We start from the raw sequence: 27,615 nt of genomic DNA on the forward strand, positions 1-27,615 counted from the left end.
TGGATCTAGGTATTGAACCCAGGTCTCCTGCATTGCAGGCAGAAACTTTACCATCTGAGCCACCAGGGAAGACTTCAACTTAAAAAAGGACAAAAAAATAGTCATAATAAGCATCAATTAGCTAAAAACAAACAAAAAATCCTGCTGAAGAGCTATGAATATCAGACAAATTAAACTTTTAGACTTTATACATCATAGAAGGGATAGAAACTATCTATGATAAAAGGAAAAATACCTGTTCATTACGAATGTGATTAATAATATAGCCTCAGTGTTTAAAGAAAAAAAATTACAAAAAGAAATAGACAAATACACAAACATTTCTCTTGGTTTTATAGATGAAACAATAAAACGTTAGTAGGGATACTGAAGATCCGAAGAAAGAAGCAAGCATAAATCAAGTATGTGAGTGTGCATTCTAAGTCGCTTCAGTAGTATTCAAACGTTTGTGACCATATGGACTGTATCCCTCCAGGCTCCTCTGTCCCTACAGACTCTCCAGGCAAGAAAACTGGAGTAGGTGGCCATACCCTCCAATTGATCTATTTGCACATTGCTCTGCTCAACTCCTATTACTTCTGAAAGCTTATTGGCACCAGAAAATTGAGATATGCTTCAAGAGGAAATGCCAAAATGACAGGTAGGGCTTCAGAACGTGGAATGGGATCCAATATCTGAATTTTTAAAATATCTGAATAAAAATTGATATGTAAAAAAATAAAAAATAGATATGTAAACATTAATTATTACATATATTTGGGACAGTGATCTATTAGTTTCTATTTTTAGCTCTACATTGGAAATAATTCATAACAAAATAAATAAACAAAAAAGTGAAAACACAAAACCAGTTTTAAGATGAGATTGTTGTTTTTGTTTGTTGCTAAGTCATGTCTGACTTTTTGTGACCCCAGGAACTGTTGCAATCCAGGCTTCCCTCTCCTTCACTATCTCTCTGAGTTTGCTCACACTCCTGTCCATTGAATCACTGATGTCATCTAACCATCTCATCCTCTGTCACATTCCCATTTCCTCTTGCCCTCAATCTTTCCCAGCATCAGGGTCTTTTCCAATAAGGCAGCTCTTCACATCAAGTGATCAAAGCATTGGAGCTTCAGCTTCAGCATCAGTCCTTCCAATGAATACTCAGGCCTGATTTCCTTTAGGATTGGCTAGTTTGATCTCCTTGTTGTCCAAGGGATGCTTAACAGTCATCTACAATTTGAAGCATCACCACAATTTGAAGCATCAAATTCTTTGCTGCTCAGCTTTCTTTATGGCCCAAATCTCATATCCGTACCTGACTATTGGAAAAATCATAGCTCTGACCAGATGGACCTTTGTTGGCATAGTGATGTCCTTGATTTTTAATATTAAAGTAATATATTTAAATATATTGTATTAAACACTGTCTAGGTTTGTCACAGCTTTCTTTCCAAGGAGCAAGTGTCTTTTAATATCATGGTTTCAGTCACCATCTGCAGTGATTTGGGGAGGCCAAGAAAATAAATCTGTCACTGTTTCCACTTTTTTCCCCATCTACTCATCATGAAATAATGGGACCAGTATTTTTGCCTGGCAAATCCCATGGAGAGAGGAGCCTGGCAGGCTATAGTCCATTGGGTCTCAAGAGTTGGACATGACTTAGTAACTAAAGAGACAAAGAGAGAGCAAGAGAGATACCATGATCTTAGTTTTTTGGATGTTGAGTTTTAAGCCACTGTTTTTACCCTTCTCTTTCAACCCTCTTCAATAATTCTTTAATTCTTCTTTGTTTTGTGCCATTAGAATGGTGTCATCTGAATATCTGAGGATGTTGATATTCCCCCAGGTGCCTTGATTCCAGCTTGTGCTTCATCCAGTCCAGCATTTCACGTAAGGATCTCTGAATACAAGTTAAATAAGCAGGGTGACCATATACAGCTTTGATATACTCCTTTCCCATATTTAAACCTGTCTATTTTTTTTCATGTATGGTTCTAACTGTTGCTTCACACAGGTTTCTCAGGAGGCATGTAAGGTGGTTTGTATTCCCATCTCTATAAGAATTTTAAGAAATATTTTAAATCTATTTTTTATTTTATTTTTAAACTTTACATAATTGTATTAGTTTTGCCAAATATCAAAATGAATCCGCCACAGGTATACATGTGTTCCCCATCCCGAACCCTCCTCCCTCCTCCCTCCCCATACCATCCCTCTGGGCCATCCTAGTGCACCAGCCCCAAGCATCCAGCATCGTGCATCGAACCTGGACTGGCAACTCGTTTCCTACATGATATTTTACATGTTTCATTGCCATTCTCCCAAATCTTCCCACCCTCTCCCTCTCCCACATAGTCCATAAGACTGTTCTATACATCAGTGTCTCTTTTGCTGTCTCGTACACCGGGTTATTGTTACCATCTTTCTAAATTCCATATATATGCGTTAGTATACTGTATTTATGTTTTTCCTTCTGGCTTACTTCACTCTGTATAATAGGTTCCAGTTTCATCCACCTCATTAGAACTGATTCAAATGTATTCTTTTTAATGGCTGAGTAATACTTCATTGTGTATATGTACCACAGCTTTCTTATCCATTCATCTGCTGATGGACGTCTAGGTTGCTTCCATGTCCTGGCTATTATAAACAGTGCTGCGATGAACATTGGGGTACACGTGTCTCTTTCTCTTCTGGTTTCCTCAGTGTGTATGCCCAGCAGTGGGGTTGCTGGATCATAAGGCAGTTCTATTTCCAGTTTTTTAAGGAATCTCCACACTGTTCTCCATAGTGGCTGTACTAGTTTGCATTCCCACCAACAGTGTAAGAGGGTTCCCTTTTCTCCACACCCTCTCCAGCATTTATTATTTGTAGACTTTTGGATCGCAGCCATTCTGACTGGTGTGAAATGGTACCTCATAGTGGTTTTGATTTGCATTTCTCTGATAATGAGTGATGTTGGAAGTAAAACTCTCACTATTTGCAGATGACATGATCCTCTACATAGAAAACCCTAAAGATTCCACCAGAAAATTACTAGAAATAATCAATGACTATAGTAAAGTTGAAGGATATAAAATCAACACACAGAAATCCCTTGCATTCCTATACACTAATAATGAGAAAACAGAAAGAGAAATTAAGGAAACAATTCCATTCACCATTGCAACGGAAAGAATAAAATACTTAGGAATATATCTACCTAAAGAAACTAAAGACCTATATATAGAAAACTATAAAACACTGGTGAAAGAAATCAAAGAGGACACGAATAGATGGAGAAATATACCATGTTCATGGATTGGAAGAATCAATATAGTGAAAATGAGTATACTACCCAAAGCAATTTATAGATTCAACGCAATCCCTATCAAGCTACCAACAGTATTCTTCACAGAGCTAGAACAAATAATTTCACAGTTTGTATGGAAATACAAAAAACCTCAAATAGCCAAAGCGATCTTGAGAAAGAAGAATGGAACTGGAGGAATCAACCTACCTGACTTCAGGCTCTACTACAAAGCCACAGTTATCAAGACAGTATGGTACTGGCACAAAGACAGAAATATTGATCAATGGAACAAAATAGAAAGCCCAGAGATAAATCCACGCACATATGGACACCTTATCTTTGACAAAGGAGGCAAAAATATACAATGGATTAAAGACAATCTCTTTAACAAGTGGTGCTGGGAAATCTGGTCAACCACTTGTAAAAGAATGAAACTGGACCACTTTCTAACACCATACACAAAAATAAACTCAAAATGGATTAAAGATCTAAATGTAAGACCAGAAACTATAAAACTCCTAGAGGAGAACATAGGCAAAACACTCTCCGACATACATCACAGCAGGATCCTCTATGACCCACCTCCCAGAATATTGGAAATAAAAGCAAAAGTAAACAAATGGGACCTAATTAACCTTAAAAGCTTCTGCACATCAAAGGAAACTATTAGCAAGGTGAAAAGACAGCCTTCAGAATGGGAGAAAATAATAGCAAATGAAGCAACCGACAAACAACTAATCTCAAAAATATACAAGCAACTCCTACAGCTCAACTCCAGAAAAATAAACGACCCAATCAAAAAATGGGCCAAAGAACTAAATAGACATTTCTCCAAAGAAGACATACAGATGGCTAAATATTTTAAGATATGGCTGCATATTGATTTAAAAAAATAAAAGAAATTAAAAAAAAAAAACTTTCAAAGAAAATTTGGAATTTCCTTCAAGTGCTAATTTTTGAGGATTTCACTGGACCAGTTCTATGATCTAAAAATACTCCTTAGATTAACAGCATGATATTCTGAAAGATCTTCATTGATACATAATTTGAATGAAGGAAAAACAAACAAATAAACAAAACCACACTGGCTATGGTTGAAAATTTCTGGAAAATCACTTGGAAATTTTAAACTCCCAAAATCTAACAAATTGTCATAAGTGTAACATTTTTTTGAAATTCTGCCTTTTATAACATGTATCCCTCTGAATACTGCCAATATAATTTTCTGTCCTTTATCAATTTTATAGAGCAATAATAATTTTGTCTGGTCTTACATTTTAATTTCTGTGCAGTATTCATTTTAAATAAACTAAGGCAACACAAGCTAATAATTTGATAAATTCTTATAAATATAATAGGCCAATTACAAAAAATGACTTAATTTAAAATGTTTAATAAATGCTCAGAGAATACAGCTATGTTAAATACCTGTGACCAAAACATTTACCCTATTTGTTGAACAATTTCCTTTGAATTACTTGCCTTAATGCTCTTTTAACATCTTTGTTTTGAAGGCTGTAGATCAAAGGATTTAGCATAAGACTCATAAAGATATAAAAAACAGCTTCAATTTTTCCCTGTTCTACAGAGGTCTCAGAAGGGGTCTCAGATGCATGCAGAACAATGTCCTATAAAATACAGTGACAGCCGTCAGGTGAGACCCACAGGTGGAGAAGGCCTTGTGCTTCCCTTCTGCAGAATGGATACGCAGAATGGTTGTAAAGATGAAAATGTAGGCAATGAGGATGATGGTGAGAGAACACATGAGGTTGAAACCAGCAACTACAAACATGGCAGTCTCTTTGACATAAGTATCTGAGCAGGCCAGGACTACGAGAGATGGGTCCGCACAGTAAAAGTGGTTGATTTCATTGGGTCCACAGAAGGAGAAACGGAGCATCAGGATGGTCTGGGCAAGATCATTTTCAAAACCATAAATATAAGCAGCAGCTACGAGAGAGAGGCAGACACCTCGGGACATCTTGCTGGCATATAACAAGGGTTTGCAGATGGCCATGTAGCGATCATAAGCCATCACTGCCAAAATATAATAATCTGTGATCACCAGGGCAATTAAAAAGTGAAATTGTATGACACGACCAAGGAAGGAAATATTTTTTCTCTTTGTTAAGAGATTGACCAGCATCTGAGGAGCAACAGTGCTGGCATAACAGAGATCTACAAAGGAGACGTGGCTGAAGAAGAAATACATTGAAGTCTGAAGCTTTGAGTCAGTTCTGATTAACAAAATCATGTCCACATTACCAATGACTGTGATCAGGTAGATGACTAAGAAGACCATAAAATGGACAGGCTGCAAATCAGCTCAATCTGTCAGTCCCAGGAGGATAAACTCAGTCACTTCTGTGTAGTTTTCCTTTAACATTGTGTTTGTTCAGCTTCCAGTGATGTCTAAAGTAAAGGAAATTAAAATGAATTGGTCCTTCATCATTTTTCCACTACTGACATCATGTCATCTGAGGCCTATTCCTTTCAAACTCGTAAATACATGTGGTATAAAGAAATAACATAGGGGACTTCCCTGGCAATCCAGTGGTTAAAACATCACCTTCTAATGTGGTGCATGTGTGTTTGGTTCCCAGTTAGACAGCTAAGATCCCAGATGCCTCGTGGCCATAAAACCAAAACATAAAACTATACTAATAACGTAACAAATTCAGTAAAAAATTTATAAATGGGCCACATCAGAAAGTACTTTAAAGACCGAAATAAGCTAGTAAGCATGAACTATGTATTTTCGATATCTAACTTAATACAGTCTCTTTACATAAAGGCAATCGTATTTTAAAATGCTACTCTGCTATTCTTTTAATAGTTGAAAAGCTTTTATCTTTTCTAGAAAACGTTAGCATGAATTGACCACTGGTAATTCCTTTAAATATTGTTTCTCTTTGAAATTATGTTCCTTTGTTTTTACTATAATTTTGATGTGGTGTCTAAAGCATCAGTAATTGAAACTCATTTTTTCACAGCTGATTGGGCTTAAGTAAGTGGAATAGATATATCTTTATAGAAGCAGTGTCTGTCTTCTAATCTGCCACTCTAACCTCAAGGTCATTTTAAAGATAGCCCCTCACGTTGCGATGTATGTTCATTTTATCCACTCTTGCCTATCTCTGGTGGCCCTCACCAAATCTTACTTAACTTTTAAGACATCTCAAGATATCCTTGTCTTTCTATATTACAGTCAATTATTGAGGGCAAAATTGGTTCCTAGGGTACAAAATAAACCAGTTTTTTTTTTTTTGCAAAATCATGTAAGCAATTAGTACATAAGCAATATGTATATATTTATATATATATATACATGGTAACTATTAAATGAAAGAGCAATAATGTATTAAACATATTATTTGGGGAGCAATAATGTATTAAATGTATTAAACACATTGTTGGAGATGTAATTGTAAGAGACAGGAAGAATAAAAGAAAAGCAGGCCCCAGCAAGGGCCACAAAAGAAATTTATAATTATTGATAAACTGGATACTATAAGGCATGAGACTCTTGGAACAAGTCCAGAGGAAACAACTCATAATCTTGAAAACAAGATATGATCCTGGGGTCAGAAAACCGACCCCAGACTGTTTCTCAACTGGCTTCTCAGAGTCACATGTTTTATGTATTTGGAGGAAACTCTATATATAAGAATATTAGTCTTAGTTACTGATTTGTTATTGATTACTGTTTCCTAATTACTCAATGGTTAATGATCATTTTGTTCTTTGGCCCTGAAGGCCGCATGAGTTATAGTTTAACTCCCCGCATATTCTTTCATTCATATAAAAAGTATAATAAAGTTATAATAAAGTATAATAAAGCTGGCTTGGATTCATTATCGACATCTTCACCTTGGAGCGGTGTTGGTCTCCTGATCCTCTCTTTTCTCTGAATTCTTGTGTCTCTTTCTCATTCTCTCATGGTATCATGCTTTCAGAAACCTTGCTTGTTGAGCTGGTCTCGATGGTAATAATGCATTAAATGTGTTATTGGGGGAAAGCAATGTATGAAAAGTTTCCTCTTAGGAGAAGAGACAATTTTTCTAAGATGACTGACTGACAGACACATCCCCAAACTGTAATGATTTTATTGTAACTACCTCATTTTAACTCTTGTAGGGAATAAAGATATACTCAACAACAAGAATTCTAAGTTATTTAAAGCATGTAAAAGGAAACACTGATAAGAATAATTATATTACACATAAAGTTGAGAAAGTATGTAAAAAAATCATAAAGTGCATTTCTCAACATTTGTGCATGATAAGGGAGATCATGAACGCCATGCTAGAAAAATCTACACTTTCTTTCAATAGCACATAACCAGGTATGTCATTGTTATAATGACACTTATTAGTAGCTACAGTGCCAAGAATGGGCATGGGTCACATTTAAATCACTTTGTAAATGAACCACGCTTGCTTTTTTGCAATTTACACTACTTCATTATCCTCTTGAGATATGTGAACTTATTGACCAGGGTCATAAAATGAAAGAGAAGTCATCTAAATCAATTAAGATCACAATCATTTGGTTTTCTTTTTATAAGTTCCTAAGATTACAGTTAGTTGGAAGGAATGATGCTGAAACTGAAGCTCCAATACTTTGGCCAGCTGATGCAAAGAACTGACTCATTTGAAAAGACCCTGATTTGGGGAAAGATTGAAGGCCAGAGGAGAAGGGGATGACAGAGAAAGAGATGGTTGGATGGCATCACTGACTTGATGGACATGTGTTTGAGTCATTTCTGGGAGTTGGTGATGGACAGGGAGGTCTACTGTGTTGCAGACCATGGGGTTGCAAAGTGTTGGACATGACTGAGCAATGGAACTGAACTGAAGATTATAGCTTTTCTTGTAATAAGTAAACATACTTTAGGGTAAGGATTGTGTCTTTAATATGTATTTATTGAATCCTAAGCAACAGTTAGAACTGGACATGGAACAACAGACTAGTTCTAAATAGGAAAAGGAGTACATCAAGGCTGTATATTGTCACCCTGCTTATTTAACTTCTATGCAGAGTACATCATGAGAAACGCTGGGCTGGAAGAAGCACAAGCTGGAATCAAGATTGCCGGGAGAAATATCAATAACCTCAGATATGCAGATGACACCACCCTTATGGCACAAAGTGAAGAGGAACTAAAAAGCCTCTTGATGAAAGTGAAAGTGGAGAGTGAAAAAGTTGGCTTAAAGCTCAACATTCAGAAAACAAAGATCATGGCATCCGGTCCCATCACTTCATGGGAAATAGATGGGGAAACAGTGTCAGACTTTATTTTGGGGGGCTCCAAAATCACTGCAGACAGTGATTGCAGCCATGAAATTAAAAGACGCTTACACCTTGGAAGGAAAATTATGACCGACCTAAATAGCATATTGAAAAGCAGAGACATTACTTTGCCAACAAAGGCCCATCCAGTCAAGGCTATGGTTGTTCCAGTGGTCATGTATGGATGTGAGAGTTGGACTGTGAAGAAGGCTGAGCACCAAAGAATTGATGCCTTTGAACTGTGGTGTTGGAGAAGACTCTTGAGTGTCCCTTGGACTGCAAGGAGATCCAACCAGTCCATTCTGAAGGAGATCAGCCCTGGAATTTCTTTGGAAGGAATGATGCTAAAGCTGAAACTCCAGTACTTTGGCCACCTCATGTAAAGAGTTTACTCATTGAAAAAGACTGATGCTGGGAGGGATTGAGGTCAGGAGGAGAAGGGGACGACAGAGGAGGAGATGGGGACGACAGAGGAGGAGATGGCTGGATGGCATCACATACTCGATGGACGTGAGTCTGAGTGAACTCTGGGAGTTGGTGATGGACAGGGAGGCCTGGCATGCTGTGATTCATGGGGTTGCAAAGAGTCAGACACAACTGAGTGACTGAACTGAACTGAACAACCTAAACTCCAAATAATTAACATCTCCATTCAATTTTCACTGTGCAAAAATGAGACAGTGCAAGCAATGAACATTCCATTTCATTTACCTGAGTATTTTATGGTCATGATCTTTCTTTTCAAAAACAGAACACAGTATCTTACAAGATTGCACAAGAAAAACTCAGAGAGAAGTGAAAGAAATGGCCGGTATTTAGAAGCAATACCTGAATTTGAGTTACATTATAGCATTTTACTGACCGAAATGGCACTGATGGAGATGGCATCACCTACTCAATGGACATGAGTTTGAGTAGACTCTGGGAGTTGGTGATGGACAGGGAGGCTGGCATGCTGCAGTCCATGGGGTCTCAAAGAGTCTGACATGACAGAGCGACTGAACTGAACTGTTAGCATTTCACAAACTGAATTGTGTCTTATATTTGATGCATGTGTTTATGACATCCTTTTCTTTGCGGGGAGCACATCACCTTCATCAGGTGAAAGTTAGCAATTAGAAGGGCAGGATAGCAGAAAGGGGACTTCCCTGGTAGTTCAGATGGTAAAGAATCTGCCTGCAATGCAGGAGACCCCGGTTCAATTCCTGAGTTGGGAAGATCCTTTGGAGAAAGGAGTGGCTACCCACTCCAGTATTCTTGCCTGGAGAGTTTCATAGACAGAGGAGTCCAGTGGGTTACAGTCCATGGGGTAGCAAAGGGTTAAACATGGCTGAAGGACTAACCCTTTCACTTTTTTTTTTTTTTTCATCTTCATAGCAGAAAGTACTCAATAAGAAGTAATTACTTAGTGATGATCTAGGCACAGTTAATTCTTCTTTTACCTCCGTTATAGAGAAAAAGAAGAAAAATAACTTTTAAAAGAACTTTGCCTAGCTTATAAAATAATAATGATTTCCATGCAATATTCAGTGAAGGATGTTTCTTCCATTGCATTTATTCTAAATATGTACTGTTCTTTCCTACTTTAATGTAGAAATTTTATTAAAATTCATTTAAGAATTGTTTAAAAAAATTGTTATTTTATGAGAATAGGCTTCAGGCCATGACTTTATTCTTTTGATTAAAATATTTATTTTTAGATTCTAAAATATTTTAATAATAACCAGTCCTACCTGTGAAAGAAAAGTGATTTCCCAGGGACAGCATGGAAGTGGAAAACCTAAGGAGTTGCCATTATTGTCACAGAGGAGCCAACTCCCCAGGGTTCAGTTATTTCTTACATAAAATCATTTAGACTGTAAACAAGTTTTTTACTCTTTTAATAATCTTAAGTCCATTGAGGACATAACTTCTTGCCACTCCCCAGTATCATCAGGGAATAAAATCTCCTGAACTGGTGAAGCAATGGGATCCATTATTTGTTTTAACTTATGCCTAAATATCTTGATATTTTGAGACTTGACTTGGGGAACACATTAAGTTCTCCTGTTTACAAGAAACAAGATGAAAGAGTTCATGATATAGGTAAACCATCAGATGATCAGACAACTTTTGTTGCATTTGGACTACTTATTTCCTGATTCTGATCCTTGTTTTTTATATTTTAGGTAGTTATAGTAATAAACACATAACAATGGGAACACTGTGGGTAGACATAATATAAATGTGCTGCTGATTCTTCCTCTATCAGTCTAGCCCATCTAGATCTATTGTCTTTTTTCTCTACAATTTTTTTGTTGTTGTTCACTCATAGTTTAATCCTTAGAGTCCATCAATAGAGCACCTAGGGTAACTAGTTTTGAGTTTGGCCAATGGGAGAAATCAAGAGCATAACACAGGTGAGAGTAAGAGAAAAATATCCAAATTTCTTTTCCATTTTTCTCCCAGTTTCATAATGAAGTGCTACGGTGGCTGCATCTTTCCAAAGAAAATTCCTGCTGAGGTGGACTGGGACATTCTTCCTGGATATAGTTTCACTGTACTCCTCACAGTAGTTCTTGTGTTGGCCTCTTCAGGTCTGGGACTAAACTTGCATTCTAAACCTAGCCACAGATACTTCAATTTCTTGGACTGATTTCTTTAACTCTGACTGCATTGTCTTTATAAATTTGGTCCATTAAATTATCTTTAGTTAAAACATCTGAGTAAAATTTTGTTTCTCATCCCTTACTTATACCAGGGTGTCACATGATAGTTATTCAATAAATGCTGCAGTAGAATATGCATTTCTGGCTTCAATATTGCTGGATGCTAAAAGGGTCATTGAATCACCATCCTTCTGGATCATGGGTCACTTGCAGACTAAACACAAAAATCAGAGATTAACATTACTGGGATTATCACAGATAAAATTGAATTTGAGAATGTGTCTTAGAGGTGCTTCTCTGTCCCCCTTTTTTTTGACAACTGGAATCACCCAGGCACAGCAAAGCTGTGAGATAACTATTGCTCCCTTCTCCCCTTTCCAGAGCCAAGACCACGCAGCGTGTCTGACTGAGATGGGACATTGTTACCAATCACCTGTAAGTAAGTAGGCATAAGTGGAGAGTATCTGAAGTGTACTTCACATCACAGTGTGTTTACAGTTGCTTCCAGATGTGTTTGACTTGAAATAAAGGTACTGTACCAGTGTACTCTGCAGTATGGTACAGAAGAGCACACACAAACAGTTAGTGGTAGAGGATGCACGCACATAAAGTAGGCTAGACATGTGAACTAACTGATGTGATTTGACATGTGAACACACACTCACACCTTTGAAAGTTCACAACTTGAAAGCTCATATGTAAAGGACCTACTGTATGTGAATGCAGTTTTGCTGTTTGTGGCAGCATAGATGTACTTGGAGGACATTAAACTACTAAAATAAGGCAGAAAGAGACAAAAAGAAATGATGTATGATATCACATATAGGTGGAATATAAAAAAATACAACAATATTGTGAAGTAAACAAAAAAGAACCAGAGGCACAGATATAGACAAACTAGTGGTTATCGGTGGGAGAGGGAAGCAGGGGAATGCAATACAGCATTAGGAAAAAAAATGAGTTGTTATGAGAATATATAAAATCACATGTAAAGAAAGTGAAGTTGCTCAGTTGTGCCAACTCTTTGCGACCCCATGGACAGTGGCCTGCACCAAGCTCCTCCTTCCATGGGATTTTCTAGGCAAAAGTACTGGAGTGGGTTGTCATTTCCTTCTCCAGGGAATCTTCCCGACCCAGGGATCAAACCTGGGTCTCCCGCATTTACCATCTGAGCCAAAATTTCAAAGCACTACAGATTTTAAAGAATGGTTCAGCCAATAAAGATAATAGAATAACATAACATAAAATTTATACATATATAAACATTTGTTGTTGTTCAGTCACTCATTCATGTCTGAGTCTGTGACTCCATGGACTGCAGCATGCCAGGCTTCCCTGTCCTTCAATATCTCCCTGAGTTTGCTCACTCATGTCCATTGAGTCCACTATGTCATCCAACCATCTTATCCTTTTCCACCCCCTTCTCTTCCTGCCCTCAATCTTTACCAACATCAGGGTCTTCGTATCAGATGACCGAAGTTTTGGACCTTCAGCTTCAACATCAGTCCTTCCAATGAATATCCAAGATTCATTTCTTTTAGGATTGACTGGTTTGATGTCCTGGCTGTCCAAGGGACTCTTCAAAAGTATTCTCTAGCACCACAATTCAAAAACATCAGTTCTTCAGCACTCAGTCTTCTTTATGGTCTAGCTCAAACATCCGTAAATGACTACTGAGAAAACCATAACATTGTCAATATGGATCTTTGTTGACAAAGTGATGTTGCTGCTTTTTAATGCGTTGTCTAGGTTTGTAAAATCGTTTCTTCCAAGGAGCAAGGATCTTTTAATTTCATGCTACAGTCACTATCAACAGTGGTTTTGGAGCCCAAGAAAATAAAATCTGTCATTGTTTCTATTTTTTCCCCATCTATTTACTATGAAGTGATGGGACCTGACGACATGATCTTAGCTTTTGGAATATGAGTTTTAAGCCAGTTTTTTCACTCTTCTATTTAACCTTCATCAAGAAGGTCTTCAGTTTCTATTTGCCTTCTGCCATAAGGGTGGTGTCACCTGCATATCTGAGGGTATTGTTATTTCTCTGGGCAATCTTTTTTTTTTTTAATTTTATTTTATTTTTAAACTTTACATAATTGTATTAGTTTTGCCAAATATCAAAATGAATCCGCCACAGGTATACATGTGTTCCCCATTTTGGACCCTCCTCCCTCCTCCCTCCCCATACCATCCCACTGGGTCATCCCAGTGCACTAGCCCCAAGCATCCAGTATTGTGCATCGAACCTGGACTGGCAGCTCGTTTCTTACATGATATTTTACATGTTTCAATGTCATTCTCCCAAATCTTCCCACCCTCTCCCTCTCCCACAGAGTCCATAAGACTGTTCTATACATCAGTGTCTCTTTTGCTGTCTCGTACACCGGGTTATTGTTACCATCTTTCTAAATTCCATATATATGCGTTAGTATACTGTATTGGTGTTTTTCCTTCTGGCTTACTTCACTCTGTATAATAGGTTCCAGTATCATCCACCTCGTTAGAACTGATTCAAATGTATTCTTTTTAATGGCTGAGTAATACTCCATTGTGTATATGTACCACAGCTTTCTTATCCATTCATCTGCTGATGGGCATCTAGGTTACTTCCATGTCCTGGCTATTATAAACAGTGCTGCGATGAACATTGGGGTACACGTGTCTCTTTCCCTTCTGGTTTCCTCAGTGTGTATGCCCAGCAGTGGGACTGCTGGATCATAAGGCAGTTCTATTTCCCGTTTTTTAAGGAATCTCCACACTGTTCTCCATAGTGGCTGTACTAGTTTGCATTCCCACCAACAGTGTAAGAGGGTTCCCTTTTCTCCACATCCTCTCCAGCATTTATTATTTGTAGACTTTTGGATCGCAGCCATTCTGACTGGCATGAAATGGTACCTCATAGTGGTTTTGATTTGCATTTCTCTGATAATGAGTGATGTTGAGCATCTTTTCATGTGTTTGTTAGCCATCTGTACGTCTTCTTTGGAGAAATGTCTATTTAGTTCTTTGGCCCATTTTTTGATTGGGTCATTTATTTTTCTGGAGTTGAGCTGGAGGAGTTGCTTGTATATTTTTTAGATTAGTTGTTTGTCAGTTGCTTCATTTTCTTGGTGTATGATCTTTTTAATGTGTTGTTGGATTCTGATTGCTAGAATTTTGTTAAGGATTTTTGCATCTATGTTCATCAGTGATATTGACCTGTAGTTTTCTTTTTTTGTGGGGTCTTTGTCAGGTTTTGGTATTAGGGTGATGGTGGCCTCATAGAATGAGTTTGGAAGTTTACCTTCCTCTGCAATTTTCTGGAAGAATTTGAGCAGGATAGGTGTTAGCTCTTCTCTAAATTTTTGGTAGAATTCAGCTGTGAAGCCGTCTGGACCTGGGCTTTTGTTTGCTGGAAGATTTTTTCATTACAGTTTCATTTTCTGTGCTTGTGATGGGTCTGTTAAGATTTTCTATTTCTTCCTGGTCCAGTTTTAGAAAGTTGTACTTTTCTAAGAATTTGTCCATTTCTTCCACATTGTCCATTTTATTGGCATATAATTGTTGATAGTAGTCTCTTATGATCCTTTGTATTTCTGTGTTGTCTGTTGTGATCTCTCCATTTTCGTTTCTAATTTTATTGATTTGATTTTTCTCCCTTTGTTTCTTGATGAGTCTGGCTAATGGTTTGTCAATTTTATTTATCCTTTCAAAGAACCAGCTTTTGGTTTCGTTGATTTTTGCTATGGTCTCTTTTGTTTCTTTTGCATTTATTTCTGCTCTAATTTTTAAGATTTCTTTCCTTCTACTAACCCTGGGGTTCTTCATTTCTTCCTTTTCTAGTTGCTTTAGGTGTAGAATTAGGTTATTTATTTGACTTTTTTCTTGTTTCTTGAGGTGTGCCTGTATTGCTATGAACTTTCCCCTTAGGACTGCTTTTACCGTGTCCCACAGGTTTTGGGTTGTTGTGTTTTCATTTTTATTCGTTTCTATGCAAATTTTGATTTCTTTTTTGATTTCTTCTGTGATTTGTTGGTTATTCAGCAGCGTGTTGTTCAGCCTCCATATGTTGGAATTTTTAATAGTTTTTCTCCTGTAATTGAGATCTAATCTTACTGCATTGTTGTCAGAAAAGATGCTTGGAATGATTTCTATTTTTTTGAATTTACCAAGGCTAGCTTTATGGCCCAGGATGTGATCTATCCTGGAGAAGGTTCCATATGTACTTGAGAAAAAGGTGAAATTCATTGTTTTGGGATGAAATGTCCTATAGATATCAATTAGGTCTAAGTGGCCTATTGTATTGTTTAAAGTTTGTGTTTCCTTGTTAATTTTCTGTTTAGTTGATCTATCCATAGGTGTGAGTGGGGTATTAAAGTCTCCCACTATTATTGTGTTATTGTTAATTTCTCCTTTCATACTTGTTAGCATTTGTCTTACATACTGCGGTGTTCCGGTGTTGGGTGCATATATATTTATAATTGTTATATCTTCTTCTTGGATTGATCCTTTGATCATTATGTAATGACCTTCTTTGTCTCTTTTCATAGCCTTTGTTTTAAAGTCTATTTTATCTGATATGAGTATTGCTACTCCTGCTTTCTTTTGGTCCCTATTTGCATGGAAAACCTTTTTCCAGCCCTTCACTTTCAGTCTGTATGTGTCCCCTGTTTTGAGGTGGGTCTCTTGTAGACAACATATGTAGGGGTCTTGTTTTTTTATCCATTCAGTCAGTCTTTGTCTTTTGGTTGGGGCATTCAACCCATTTACGTTTAAGGTAATTACTGATAAGTATGATCCCATTGCCATTTACTTTATTGTTTTGGGTTCGAATTTATACACCATTTTTGTGTTTCCTGTCTAGAGAATATCCTTTAGTATTTGTTGGAGAGCTGGTTTGGTGGTGCAGAATTCTCTCAGCTTTTGCTTGTCTGAAAAGCTTTTGATTTCTCCTTCATACTTGAATGAGATCCTTGCTGGGTACAATAATCTGGGCTGTAGGTTATTTTCTTTCATCATTTTAAGTATGTCTTGCCATTCCCTCCTGGCTTGAAGAGTTTCTATTGAAAGATAAGCTGTTATCCTTATGGGAATTCCCTTGTGTGTTATTTGTTGTTTTTCCCTTGCTGCTTTTAATATTTGTTCTTTGTGTTTGATCTTTGTTAATTTGATTAATATGTGTCTTGGGGTGTTTCTCCTTGGGTTTATCCTGTTTGGGACTCTCTGGGTTTCTTGGACTTGGGTGATTATTTCCTTCCCCATTTTAGGGAAGTTTTCAACTATTATCTCCTCAAGTATTTTCTCATGGTCTTTCTTTTTGTCTTCTTCTTCTGGGACCCCTATGATTCGAATGTTGTAGTGTTTAATATTGTCCTGGAGGTCTCTGAGATTGTCCTCATTTCTTTTAATTTGTTTTTCTTTTATCCTCTCTGATTCATTTATTTCTACCATTCTATCTTCTAATTCACTAATCCTATCTTCTGCCTCTGTTATTCTACTATTTGTTGCCTCCAGAGTGTTTTTAATTTCATTTATTGGATTATTCATTATATATTGACTCTTTTTTATTTCTTCTAGGTCCTTGTTAAACCTTTCTTGCATCTTCTCAATCCTTGTCTCCAGGCTATTTATCTGTGATTCCATTTTAATTTCAAGATTTTGGATCAATTTCACTATCATTATTCAGAATTCTTTATCTGGTAGATTCCCTATCTCTTCCTCTTTTGTTTGGTTTGGTGGGCATTTATCCTGTTCCTTTATCTGCTGGGTATTCCTCTGTCTCTTCATCTTGTTTAAATTGCTGCGTTTGGGGTGTCCTTTCTGTATTCTGTGGAGTTCTCTTTATTGTGGCGTTTCCTCGTTGTGTGTGGGTTTGTATAGGTGGCTTGTCAAGGTTTCCTGGTTAGGGAAGCTTGTGTCAGTATTCTGGTGAGTGGAGCTGTATTTCTTCTCTCTGGAGTGCAATGAAATGTCCAGTAATGAGTTATGAGATGTCTATGGTTTTGGGGTGACTTTGGGCAGCCTGTATCTTGAAGCTCAGGGCTGTGTTCCTTTGTTGCTGGAGAATTTGCTTGGTATGTCTTGCCCTGGAACTTGTTGGCCCTTGTGTGGTGCTTGGTTTCAGTGTCCGTATGGAGGCATTTGATGAGCTCCTGTCAATTAATGTTCCTTGGAGTCAGGAGTTCCCTGGAGTCAGGGTTTGGACTTAAGCCTCCTGCTTCCAGTTATTGGTCTTATTTTTACAGTAGTTTCAAAACTTCTCCTTCCATACAGCACCATTAATAAAACATCTATGTTAAAGATGAAAAGTTTCTCTACTGTGAGGGTCACTCAGAGAGGTTCACAGCGTTACATGGAGAAGAGAAGAGGGAGGAGGGAGTTAGAGGTGACCCAAATGAGATGAGGTGGAATCAGTAGTGGAGAGAGTGGGCTAGCCAGTAGTCACTTCCTTATGTGCACTCCACAACTGGACCACTCAGAGATGTTCACAGAGTTATACAGAGAAGAGAAGAAGGAGGAAGGTGACAGAGGTGGCCAGAAGGATAAAAAGGGGGGAATGAAAAGGAGAGAGACACATCCAGCCAGTAATCAGTTCCCTAAGTGTTCTCCACCGTCTGGAACACACAGAAATTTACAGAGTTGGGTAGAGTAGAGAGGGGTTAGGGAGGAGACACAGGTGACCTGGTGGAGAAAAAGGAGAGTCCAAAGGGAGAGAGAGCAGTCAAGCCAGTAATCTCGCTCCCTAGTGAAAAATGGGTCCTGAAGATTGGGTTCTTAAAGGTACAAAATTGGTAACAGATACATAACATAAAAGCAAAAATTAAAAATCTAGAGTAGAGTTTGGAATTTCAAAAATACGATGTTAAAGAAAAGAAGGAAAAGAAAGAGAGAAAAAACAAACAAACAAAAACAAACAATGTCACAAAAATTATAAAGAAAATACAGGTACAAAATTTATATCAAATACCAAAAAACATAAATTAAAAATCTAGAGTAGAGTTTGGAATTTCAGATATACAGTGTTATATAAAAGAAGAAGAGAAAGAAACAGAGAAAAGAAAAAAAAAAGTCACAGAAATCATAAAAAAGACTATAGGTACAAAATTGATAATATATACCAAAAAGCTAAAATTAAAAATCTAGAGTAGAGTTTGGAATTTCAAAAATACAATGTTAAAGAAAAGAAGAAGAAGAAGAAAAAAACACAAGGTCAAAAAATTATAAGAAATATATATATGAAGTTTGCTGAAGAAGAAAAAAATAGGGTCTTTTTTTTTTTTTTTGCAAAGTAATAGGTTATAAAAGTGAAAATTAAGGGAACAATAGAGGACTTAAAATTAAAAAAAAAAAAAAGAAAGAATGGTGGTAAAAAATAGTAAAAATATATCTAGGACTTTCTTCGGTTTTGTTGTGAGTATTGTGGGTTCAGTTCATTTTTGGCTAGTTCCTTGGTCCGACTTATATTTCTCAAGATCTATAGGCCCCTTCCTATGTAGTCCGTAGTAACCACAGGGTTTTAATCTATTGCCTGTAGCTTCCAAGGCGTTTCCTTCTGTTATAACTTCTTCTGTTTGTTGGTCTCTTCAGTGTCTGGTTTCTGCCCTGACACAAAGGGGATGGTGGAGGACACTTTTTTTTTTTTTTTTTTAGACTCACTTGTTCAGTCGCGCTGCGGGGAGGGAGGGAGGGATGCTGCAAACAAATAACACTGGCGTGCGCTCACAATGCCTCAGCCACACTGGGTCTGCCCCCGCTCACGGCGCGTGTAGCCTCCCTGCCTACACTGCTCGGGCTCTAGGTTGTTCCACTGGGAACAATCCGAGGCCGGCCCCGGGCTGCATGTACCTCTCAGATCCAAGCCGCTCAGGTTCAGGCACTTGGGTAGTCCTCAGAGGCGCAGACTCAGTTGGGCCTGTGTTTTGTGCTCTTCCCAGGTCCGAGCAGCTCAGGTGATGAGGTGTTTGGTGAGCGCCAATGCTGCGACTTATCGCCTCCCCGCCACTCAGTTATCTGGGTGTAAAACCACCTTCTCAGGCAGATGTTGACCGTCCAGACCCCCAATAAGTTTTAGATAGCAAATAAGCCTGCTTACAGTTTTATAGATAATGTCTCTCTGGGGTTGCGATTGCCCCCTTCCGGCTCTGGCTGCCTGTCACCGGAGGGGGAAGGTTTGCAGCTGGCTATCTCTATTCAGTCCTTTGTTCCGTGCACGGGCCTGGCGGTGTCTTAGGTTAGGGCTGGCTTTTCGCGTGGTAGATATCCCTCCATCTGGTTTGCTAGCCAAAATTATTTCGCTCAGATAGCGCTCAGGGTATTCAGGCCAGATTCTTACTCCCAGCGATGCAGCCCGCGCCGCGCCTCCCTGCCCAGCCCCCGCTTGCTAATGGCGGATGCAGGCGTCTGCACTGCTTCTCCGCTGGGGGAGTTACCGTAGGGCTCACAATCTGCGAGTTTTAATTATTTATTTTTTCTCCCTGTTATGTTGCCCTCAGTGCTTCCAAAGCTCGGCACAGATTCGGCAGTGAGAAGGTTTCCTGGTGTTCGGAAACTTCTCTCTTTTTAAGACTCCCTTCCCGGGACGGAACTCCGTCCCTCCCTCTTTTGTCTCTTTTTTTTTGTCTTTTATATTTTTTCCTACCTCTTTTGAAGAGTTGGGTTGCTTTTCTGGGTGCCTGATGTCCTCTGCCGGCATTCAGAAGTTGTTTTGTGGAATTTACTTGACGTTTAAATGCTCTTTTGATGAATTTGTGGGGGAGAAAGTGTTCTCCCTGTCCTACTCCTCCGCCATCTTGGCTCCTCCCCTCTCTGGGCAATCTTGATTTCAGCTTGTGCTTCATCCAGTCCAGCATTTTGCATGATTTACTCTGCATATAAGTTAAATAAACAGGGTGACAATATACAACTTTATCATACTCCTTTCCAAATTTTGAACCTGGAACCTGTTTGCTGTTCCATGTCAGTTCTAACTGTTGCTTTTTGACCTGCATACAGATTTCTCAGGGGGCAGGTAAGGTGTTCTGGTATTCTTATCTGTTTGAAAGTTTTCCACAGCTTGTTGTGACTACACAGTTAAGGGTTTTGGCATAGTCAATGAAACAGAAATATATGTTTTTTATGGAATTGCTTTGCTTTTTCTATGATCTGATGGATGTTGGCAATTTGATCTCTGGTTCCTCTGCTTTTTCTAAATTCAGCTTGTGCATGTGGAAGTTCTCAGTCTCCATACTCTTGAAACTTAGCTTGAAGGATTTTGAACATTAACTTGCTAACATGTGAAATGAGTGTAATTGTGTGGCAGTTTGAACATTTCTTGGCATTGCCCATCTTTGGGATTGGAATGAACACTGACCTTTACCAGTCCTGTAACAACTGCTGAGTTTTCCAAAGTTGCTGGCCTTTTAAGTGCAGCATTTTAACAATGTCATCTTTTAGGATTTGAAACGGCTCAGCTGGAATTTCTTCACCTCAACTAGATTTATTTATAGTAATGCTTCCTAAGGCCCACTTGACTTCACACTCCAGGATGTCTAACTCCAGGCAAGTGATCACACCATGATGGCTATCTGAGTCATTAAGACCTTTTTTGTACAGTTCTTCTGTGTATTTTTGCCACCTCTTCTTAATATCTTCTGATTCTGTTAGGTCCTTACCATTTCTGTCCTTTATTGTGCCCATCTTTGCATAAAATGTTCCCTTTGTATCTCTAATTTTCTTGAAGATAGCTCTAGTCTTTCCCAGTCTATTGGTTTCCTCTATTTTTTTTTTTTTTTTTTGCACTGTTCACTTAGGAAGACTTTCTTATCTCTTCTTGCTATTCTTTGGAATTCTACAGTCACATGGGTAAGTCTTTCCTTTTCTCCTTTGTCTTTCACTTCTCTTCTGACCTATTTGTAAAGCCTCCTAAAACTTTTGCTTTGTTGCATTTCTCTTTCTTGGGTAAAAAGAAAAAGTAGCTGCCTCCTGTACTACGGAATTTCTGTCCATAATTCTTCAGACACTCTGCCTATCAGATCTTGTCCCTTGAATCTATTTGTCACTTCCACTGTATAATTAGAAATCTACAAATTGTTAAACTTAGAACTAGGATATTGTATACCATAGACAAGATCCAGTACAAAGGAAAATGTTCTCAATCACTGTTCAAAAACTATCAAGCATTTCAAGACAATGAGAGTAGAGCATGAAATGGGCTTCTGAAAAAAGAAGCATGCTAACTGCACAAGTTGGATCTGCATGAAGCTTGCATTTCTGCAACAGTTTGTAAGCAGAGCTGCCAATGGAGTATGGAGGGAAAAAGGAAAGTATCCTAAAACCTACAAAAATATTTTTAAAATGGAAAGAGAAAGGAAAATTGCTCCCCAAATCAAGTGTTAAGTGCTTGTATAGTGTGTGTGCTCAGTCACTAAGTCGATTCTCACTCTTTGCAATGCCATGGATGTAGCCAGTGGGCTTCTCTGTCCATGGGAATTTCACTGGCAAGAATATTGAAATGGGAGCCATTTCCTCCTCCAGCTAAGTGTTTGTGAGACTGTTCAAAAAGAGAATCCACCCGTCTAGATGAATTTCATAGGACATTCTATTACAAGTGAAAGGGAAACTATTTTTTCCCCAGAAAAAAAGCATCAAAAATAAACTCTTTGCAAGAATTCACTGTAAGAATATTTCTCAAGTTTCCCAACTCCTTTGTTTTGTTTTAAATCTCATGAGAAAATGATGACAGGCTATTAAAATCATGGATCCTCAATAAAAACAATGCACCCACACAAAATCTTTTCCAATGAGTCAGTTTTTTGCATCAGGTGGCCAAAGTATTGGAGCTTCAGCTTCAGCATCAGTCCTTCCAATGAATATTTAAGACTGATTTCCCTCATGCTGGGAAAGATTGATGACAGGGGGAGAAGAGGATGACAGGACAAGATGATTGGATGGCATCACCGAGTTGATGGACATGTGTTGGAGTAAGATCTGGAAGCTGGTGATGGACAGGGAAGCTTGGTGTGCTGTAGTCCATAGGGTAGCAAAGAGTTGGACACAACTGAGATGACTGAATGACTGACACAAAATCTTCCAAAGAAATAAACAAATCCACTTCAAGTGGTTCTAAGATTGCCTGTTTCTAATGATAATATCTCTTGTACTAGAATCAGTCTCATTCTACATCTGAGGACATGTCTGTGGGGAGTGGAACATTTGCCTATTTTGATTCTTCTGCAACAGTGACAGCTCTGTAAAATATTGTTCATAAAGATCAATATTTCAGTAACTCTGTTGTCCAGGAAATTAGTTGAATTTGAAACTGACACTGAAAACAGAAAGGATTGCATGTACATATTTTGAGAAAACAAAGTGCAAATTGTGGGCATAATATTAAGAATGTAATAAAATGTCCTTTCAACCAAAAATAGAGAGTAGAAACACGGAGGCTTAATATTGGTTTGGGTATGCTTCTATTTTCTCTACCTATGATTAAGAAAGTTCACTGATCCACTCTAAACTGAGAAGACAACCATATTTCTAGCAGAATATGGGAGGTAAAGGCCTGCTTTTAAATCAAATCTCAGAAGGACTTAGCAACAGTAGCTATGAATGTGATATTGGGAATAAACCCACACAAGATTCACTGGAACATCTGGGTTCAGAAAGTCAATCATATGCCTCAGTCTTATTCTAAATAATTTCAAATCTCTAATTTCCCTAAGAGCTCTATGCAGGCACACAAAATATTTCAACTTGAAATTTCATGAGCATTCAATTTTCTTTAATACTGAAACTGCCTCCTCTTCAAAATCAGAACTCTCACCAGTGTCCTCCTGATGAACATGTATGTCTTGGGCAGGTCAGGAATGACCAGGATTCTGAAAGTGCCAAGGTGATTGGTAAACACCATTTATGTAGGTAATTTAATTGATTCCTCTAAACACAGAGACAGTGATTTACTCTTGAAGTTTCAGCTAAAGAGATCGTTTCCTCTAAAGGAAAGTGAATCACTAATTCACCTGTGCCACACGACTAGTATGTTTCAGGGTAGGATTTGAATTCCTGCCTTCAAAAACGCTGTTGACTATTTTTTCAGTCATAGATAGTTTCCATTCCTCAAACTAAAAGACACAGTTTGTCCATTCTCCCTTCAGTATTTTTTTTTAAACATTCCTTTAGCTTTCCCTGAGTCACGACTCTCTCCATTCTCATCAGATTTAGGTTCAGTTCAGTTCAGTTCAGTCGCTCAGTCGTGTCTGACTCTTTGTGACCCCATGAATCACAGCACACCAGGTCTCCCTGTCCATCACCAACTCCCGGAGTTCACTCAGACTCACGTCCATCGAATCAGTGATGCCATTCAGCCATCTCATCCTCTGTCGTCCCTTTCTCCTCCTGCCCCCAATCCCCCCCAGCATCAGAGTCTTCTCCAATGAGTCGTATCTTCGCATGAGGTGGCCAAAGCACTGGAGTTTCAGCTTTAGCATCATTCCTTCCAAAGAAATCCCAGGGCTTCTCCTTCAGAATGGACTGGTTGGATCTCCTGCACTCCTTGCAGGGACTCTCAAGAGTCTTCTCCAACACCACAGTTAAAAAGCATCAATTATTCGATGCTCAGCTTTCTTCACAGTCCAAATCTCACATCCATATATGACCACAGGAAAAAACATAGCCTTGCCTAGATGGACGTTTGTTGGCAAAGTAATGGTCTCTGCTTTTGAATATGCTATCTAGCCTGGTCATAACTTTTCTTCCAAGGAGTAAGCATCTTTTAATTTCATGGCTGCAGTCACCATCTGCAGTGATTTTGGAGCTGAAAAAAATAAAGTCTGCCACTGTTTCCCCATCTATTTCCCATGAAGTGATGGGACCAGATGCCATGATCTTCGTTTTCTGAATGTTGATCTTTAAGCCAACTTTTTCACTCTCCACTTTCACTTTCATCAAGAGGCTTTTGAGTTCCTCTTCACTTTCTGCCATAAGGGTGGTGTCATCTGCATATCTGAGGTTATTGATATTTCTCCTGGCAGTCTTGATTCCAGCTTGTGTTTCTTCCAGCCCAGCGTTTCTCATGATGTACTCTGCATAGAAGTTAAATAAGCAGGGTGACAATATACAGCCTTGATGTACTCCTTTTCCTATTTGGAATCACTCTGTTGTTCCATGTCCTGTTCTAACTGTTGTTTCCTGAGCTACATACAGTTTTCTCAAGAGGCAGGTCAGGTGGTCTGGTATTCCCATCTCTTTCAGAATTTTCCACAGTTTATTGTGATCCACACAGTCAAAGGCTTTTGTATAGTCAATAAAGCAGAAGTAGATGTTTTTCTTGAACTCTCTTGCTTTTTCCATGATCCAACAGACGTTGGCAATTTGATCTCTGGTTCCTCTGCCTTTTCTAAAACCAGCATGAACATCAGGAAGTTCATGGGTCACATATTGCTGAAGCCTGGCTTGAAGAATTTTGAGCGTTACTTTACTAGCATGTGAGATGAGTGAAATTGTGTGGTAGTTTGAGCATTCTTTGGCATTGCCTTTCTTTGAAACTGGAATGAAAACTGACCTTTTCCAGTCCTGTGGCCACTGCCGAGCTTTCCAAATATGCTGGCATATTGAGTGCAGCACTTTCACAGCATCATCTTTCAGGATTTGAAATAGCTCAACTGGAATTCCATCACCTCCATTAGCTTTGTTCATAGTGATGCTTTCTAAGGCCCACTTGACTTCACATTCCAGGATGTCTGGCTCTAGGTCAGTGATCACAACATCGTGATTATCTGGGTCATGAAGATCTTTTTTGTACAGTTCTTCTGTGTATTCTTGCCACCTCTTCTTAATATCTTCTGCTTTTGTTAGGTCCACACCATTTTTATCCTTTATCGAGCCCATATTTGCATGAAATATCCCCTTGGTATCTCTAATTTTCTTGAATAGATCTCTAGTCTTCCCCATTCTGTTGTTTTCCTCTATTTATTTGCATTGATCACTGAAGAAGTCTTTCTTATCTCTTCTTGTTATTCTTTGGAACTCTGCATTCAGATGCTTATATCTTTCCTTTTCTCCTTTGCTTTTCACTTCTCTTCTTTTCACGGCTATTTGTAAGCCCTCCCCAGACAACCTTTTTGCTTTTTTGCATTTCTTTTCCACGGGGATGGTCTTGATCCCTGTCTCCTGTACAGTGTCATGAACCTCATTCCATAGCTCATCAGGCACTCCATCTATCAGTTTTAGGTCCTTAAATCTATTTCTCACTTCCACTGTATAATCATAAGGGATTTGATTTAGGTCATACCTGAATGGTCTAGTGGTTTTCCCTATTTTCTTCAATTTACGTCTGAATTTGGTAATAAGGAGTTCATAATCTGAGCCACAGTCAGCTCCTGGTCTTGTTTTTGTTGACTATACAGAGCTTGTCCATCTTTGGCTGCAAAGAATATAATCAATCTGATTTCGGTGTTGACCATCTGGTGATGTCCATGTGTAGAATCTTCTCTTGTGTTGTTGGAAAAGGGTGTTTGCTATGACCAGTGCATTTTATTGGCAAAAGTCTATTAGCCTTTGCCCTGCTTCATTCTGTATTCCAAGGCCAAATTTGCCTGTTACTCCAGGTGTTTCTTGACTTCCTGCTTTTGCATTCCAGTCCCCTATAATGAAAAGGACATCTTTTTTGGGTGTTAGTTCTAAAACGTCTTGTAGGTCTTCAACTTCAGCTTCTTCAGCATTACTGGTTGAGGCATAGACTTGGATTACTGTGATATTGAATGGTTTGCCTTGGAAATGAACAGAGATCATTCTGTCTTTTTTGAGAATGCATTGTCTTTTTTGAGACTGCATTTCAGACTCTTTTGTTGACCATGATGACTACTCCGTTTCTTCTGAGGGATTCCTGCCTGCAGTAGTAGATATAATGGTCATCTGAGTTAAATTCCCCCATTCCAGTCCATTTTAGTTTGCTGATTCCTAGAATGTCGACATTCACTCTTGCCATCTCTTGTTTGACCACTTCCAATTTGCCTTTGTTCATGGACCTGACATTCCAGGTTCCTATGCAATATTGCTCTTTACAGCATCGAACCTTGCTTCTATCACCAGTCACATCCACAACTGGGTATTGTTTTTGCTTTGGCTCCATCCCTTCATTCTTTCTGGAGTTATTTCTCCACTGATCTCCAGTAGCATATTGGGCACCTACTGACCTGGGGAGTTCCTCTTTCAGTATCCTTTCATTTTGCCTTTTCATACTGTTCATGGGGTTCTCAAGGCAAGAATACTGAAGTTGTTTGCCATTCCCTTCTCCAGTGGACCACATTCTGTCAGACCTCTCCACCATGACTTGCCTGTCTTGGGTTGCCCCATGGGCATGGCTTAGTTTCATTGAGTTAGACAAGGCTGTGGTCCTAGTGTGATTAGATTGACTAGTTTTCTGTGAGTATGGTTTCCGTGTGTCTGCCCTCTGATGCCCTCTTGCAACACGTACCATCTTACTTGGGTTTCTCTTACATTGGGCGTGGGGTATCTCTTCACGGCTGCTCCAGCACAGAGCTTAAGGAACAACATACCCTTGAACAAGGTGAGTTGTTTTGTTCTATAATCATTATCTCTGGGCTTAAAGGAAGTCAGTCATAAAGATTATTGTCATAATAACTCAGAATTTAAGGAAAAAGTCTTACGTGTCTAAGGCAAAGGAATGTAGACAAAAATGTTGTCTTTCTTTCCTCCTTGAGATCTCCAGACTCCTTATTAACCTACATACGAATTAACTCTCTCACTACACATTTTCTGGGTAAAGTGGCATTCATTTATCCATTAATCCATTCATTCATGTATTCATATAGTTATCAAATATTCAGAGATAATCCCTTGTTTGCCACTGTATGGTCGATGAAGAAAGTGAAAGAAAAAGACAAAAGATGTTTTTTTGTCCTTCAAAAGTTTTTGTTTCATGATGGGAGAGATGAGGCATAGAAGTTGTACAATCAGATTTTAAATAGTTAAGAATTAGTGAAAATTGTGTTGGAAATGGAAGAGAATAGAGCTTGCAATACTCAAAGAACTATAATGCAGTAGGCATAGTTTATTAGTTTATTAACTCAGTAGATATTTATTGAGAACTCTAGGTTTTGGAATAATTTCTGACTTTAAATTAGTGAGCAAAGCCAGACATGAACCATAGATCTGATCTTCATGAAACTGAGAATACTGCAGATGATAAAATCATGAGACAATCACACTGGTAATATTAAAACTACAGTTGCCAAATTTCTATGAATTAAAATTATATGCTATTTTGAAAACATATCCTAAAAGGATATGACTTTAAGAGATCAGCCAAGGAAGCATTGGAAATATAAAAGGAACAATATAACTAAATCCCTATAATGAAACTGAAAAATAGCAAATTATTAAATATTTTACCAATGGAGAAATAACAAGTAATCTTATGGT

General features: G+C 38.3%; 1 pseudogene; it reads right to left on the reverse strand.

The window, feature by feature from the left end:
* Positions 1-4,725: 4,725 nt before the first annotated feature.
* On the reverse strand, positions 4,726-5,885 carry LOC133261144 (olfactory receptor 5M5-like; annotated as a pseudogene).
* Positions 5,886-27,615: the final 21,730 nt, after the last annotated feature.

Source organism: Bos javanicus, chromosome 15, assembly GCF_032452875.1.
Source record: "Bos javanicus breed banteng chromosome 15, ARS-OSU_banteng_1.0, whole genome shotgun sequence".
Classification (NCBI taxonomy): domain Eukaryota; kingdom Metazoa; phylum Chordata; class Mammalia; order Artiodactyla; family Bovidae; genus Bos; species Bos javanicus.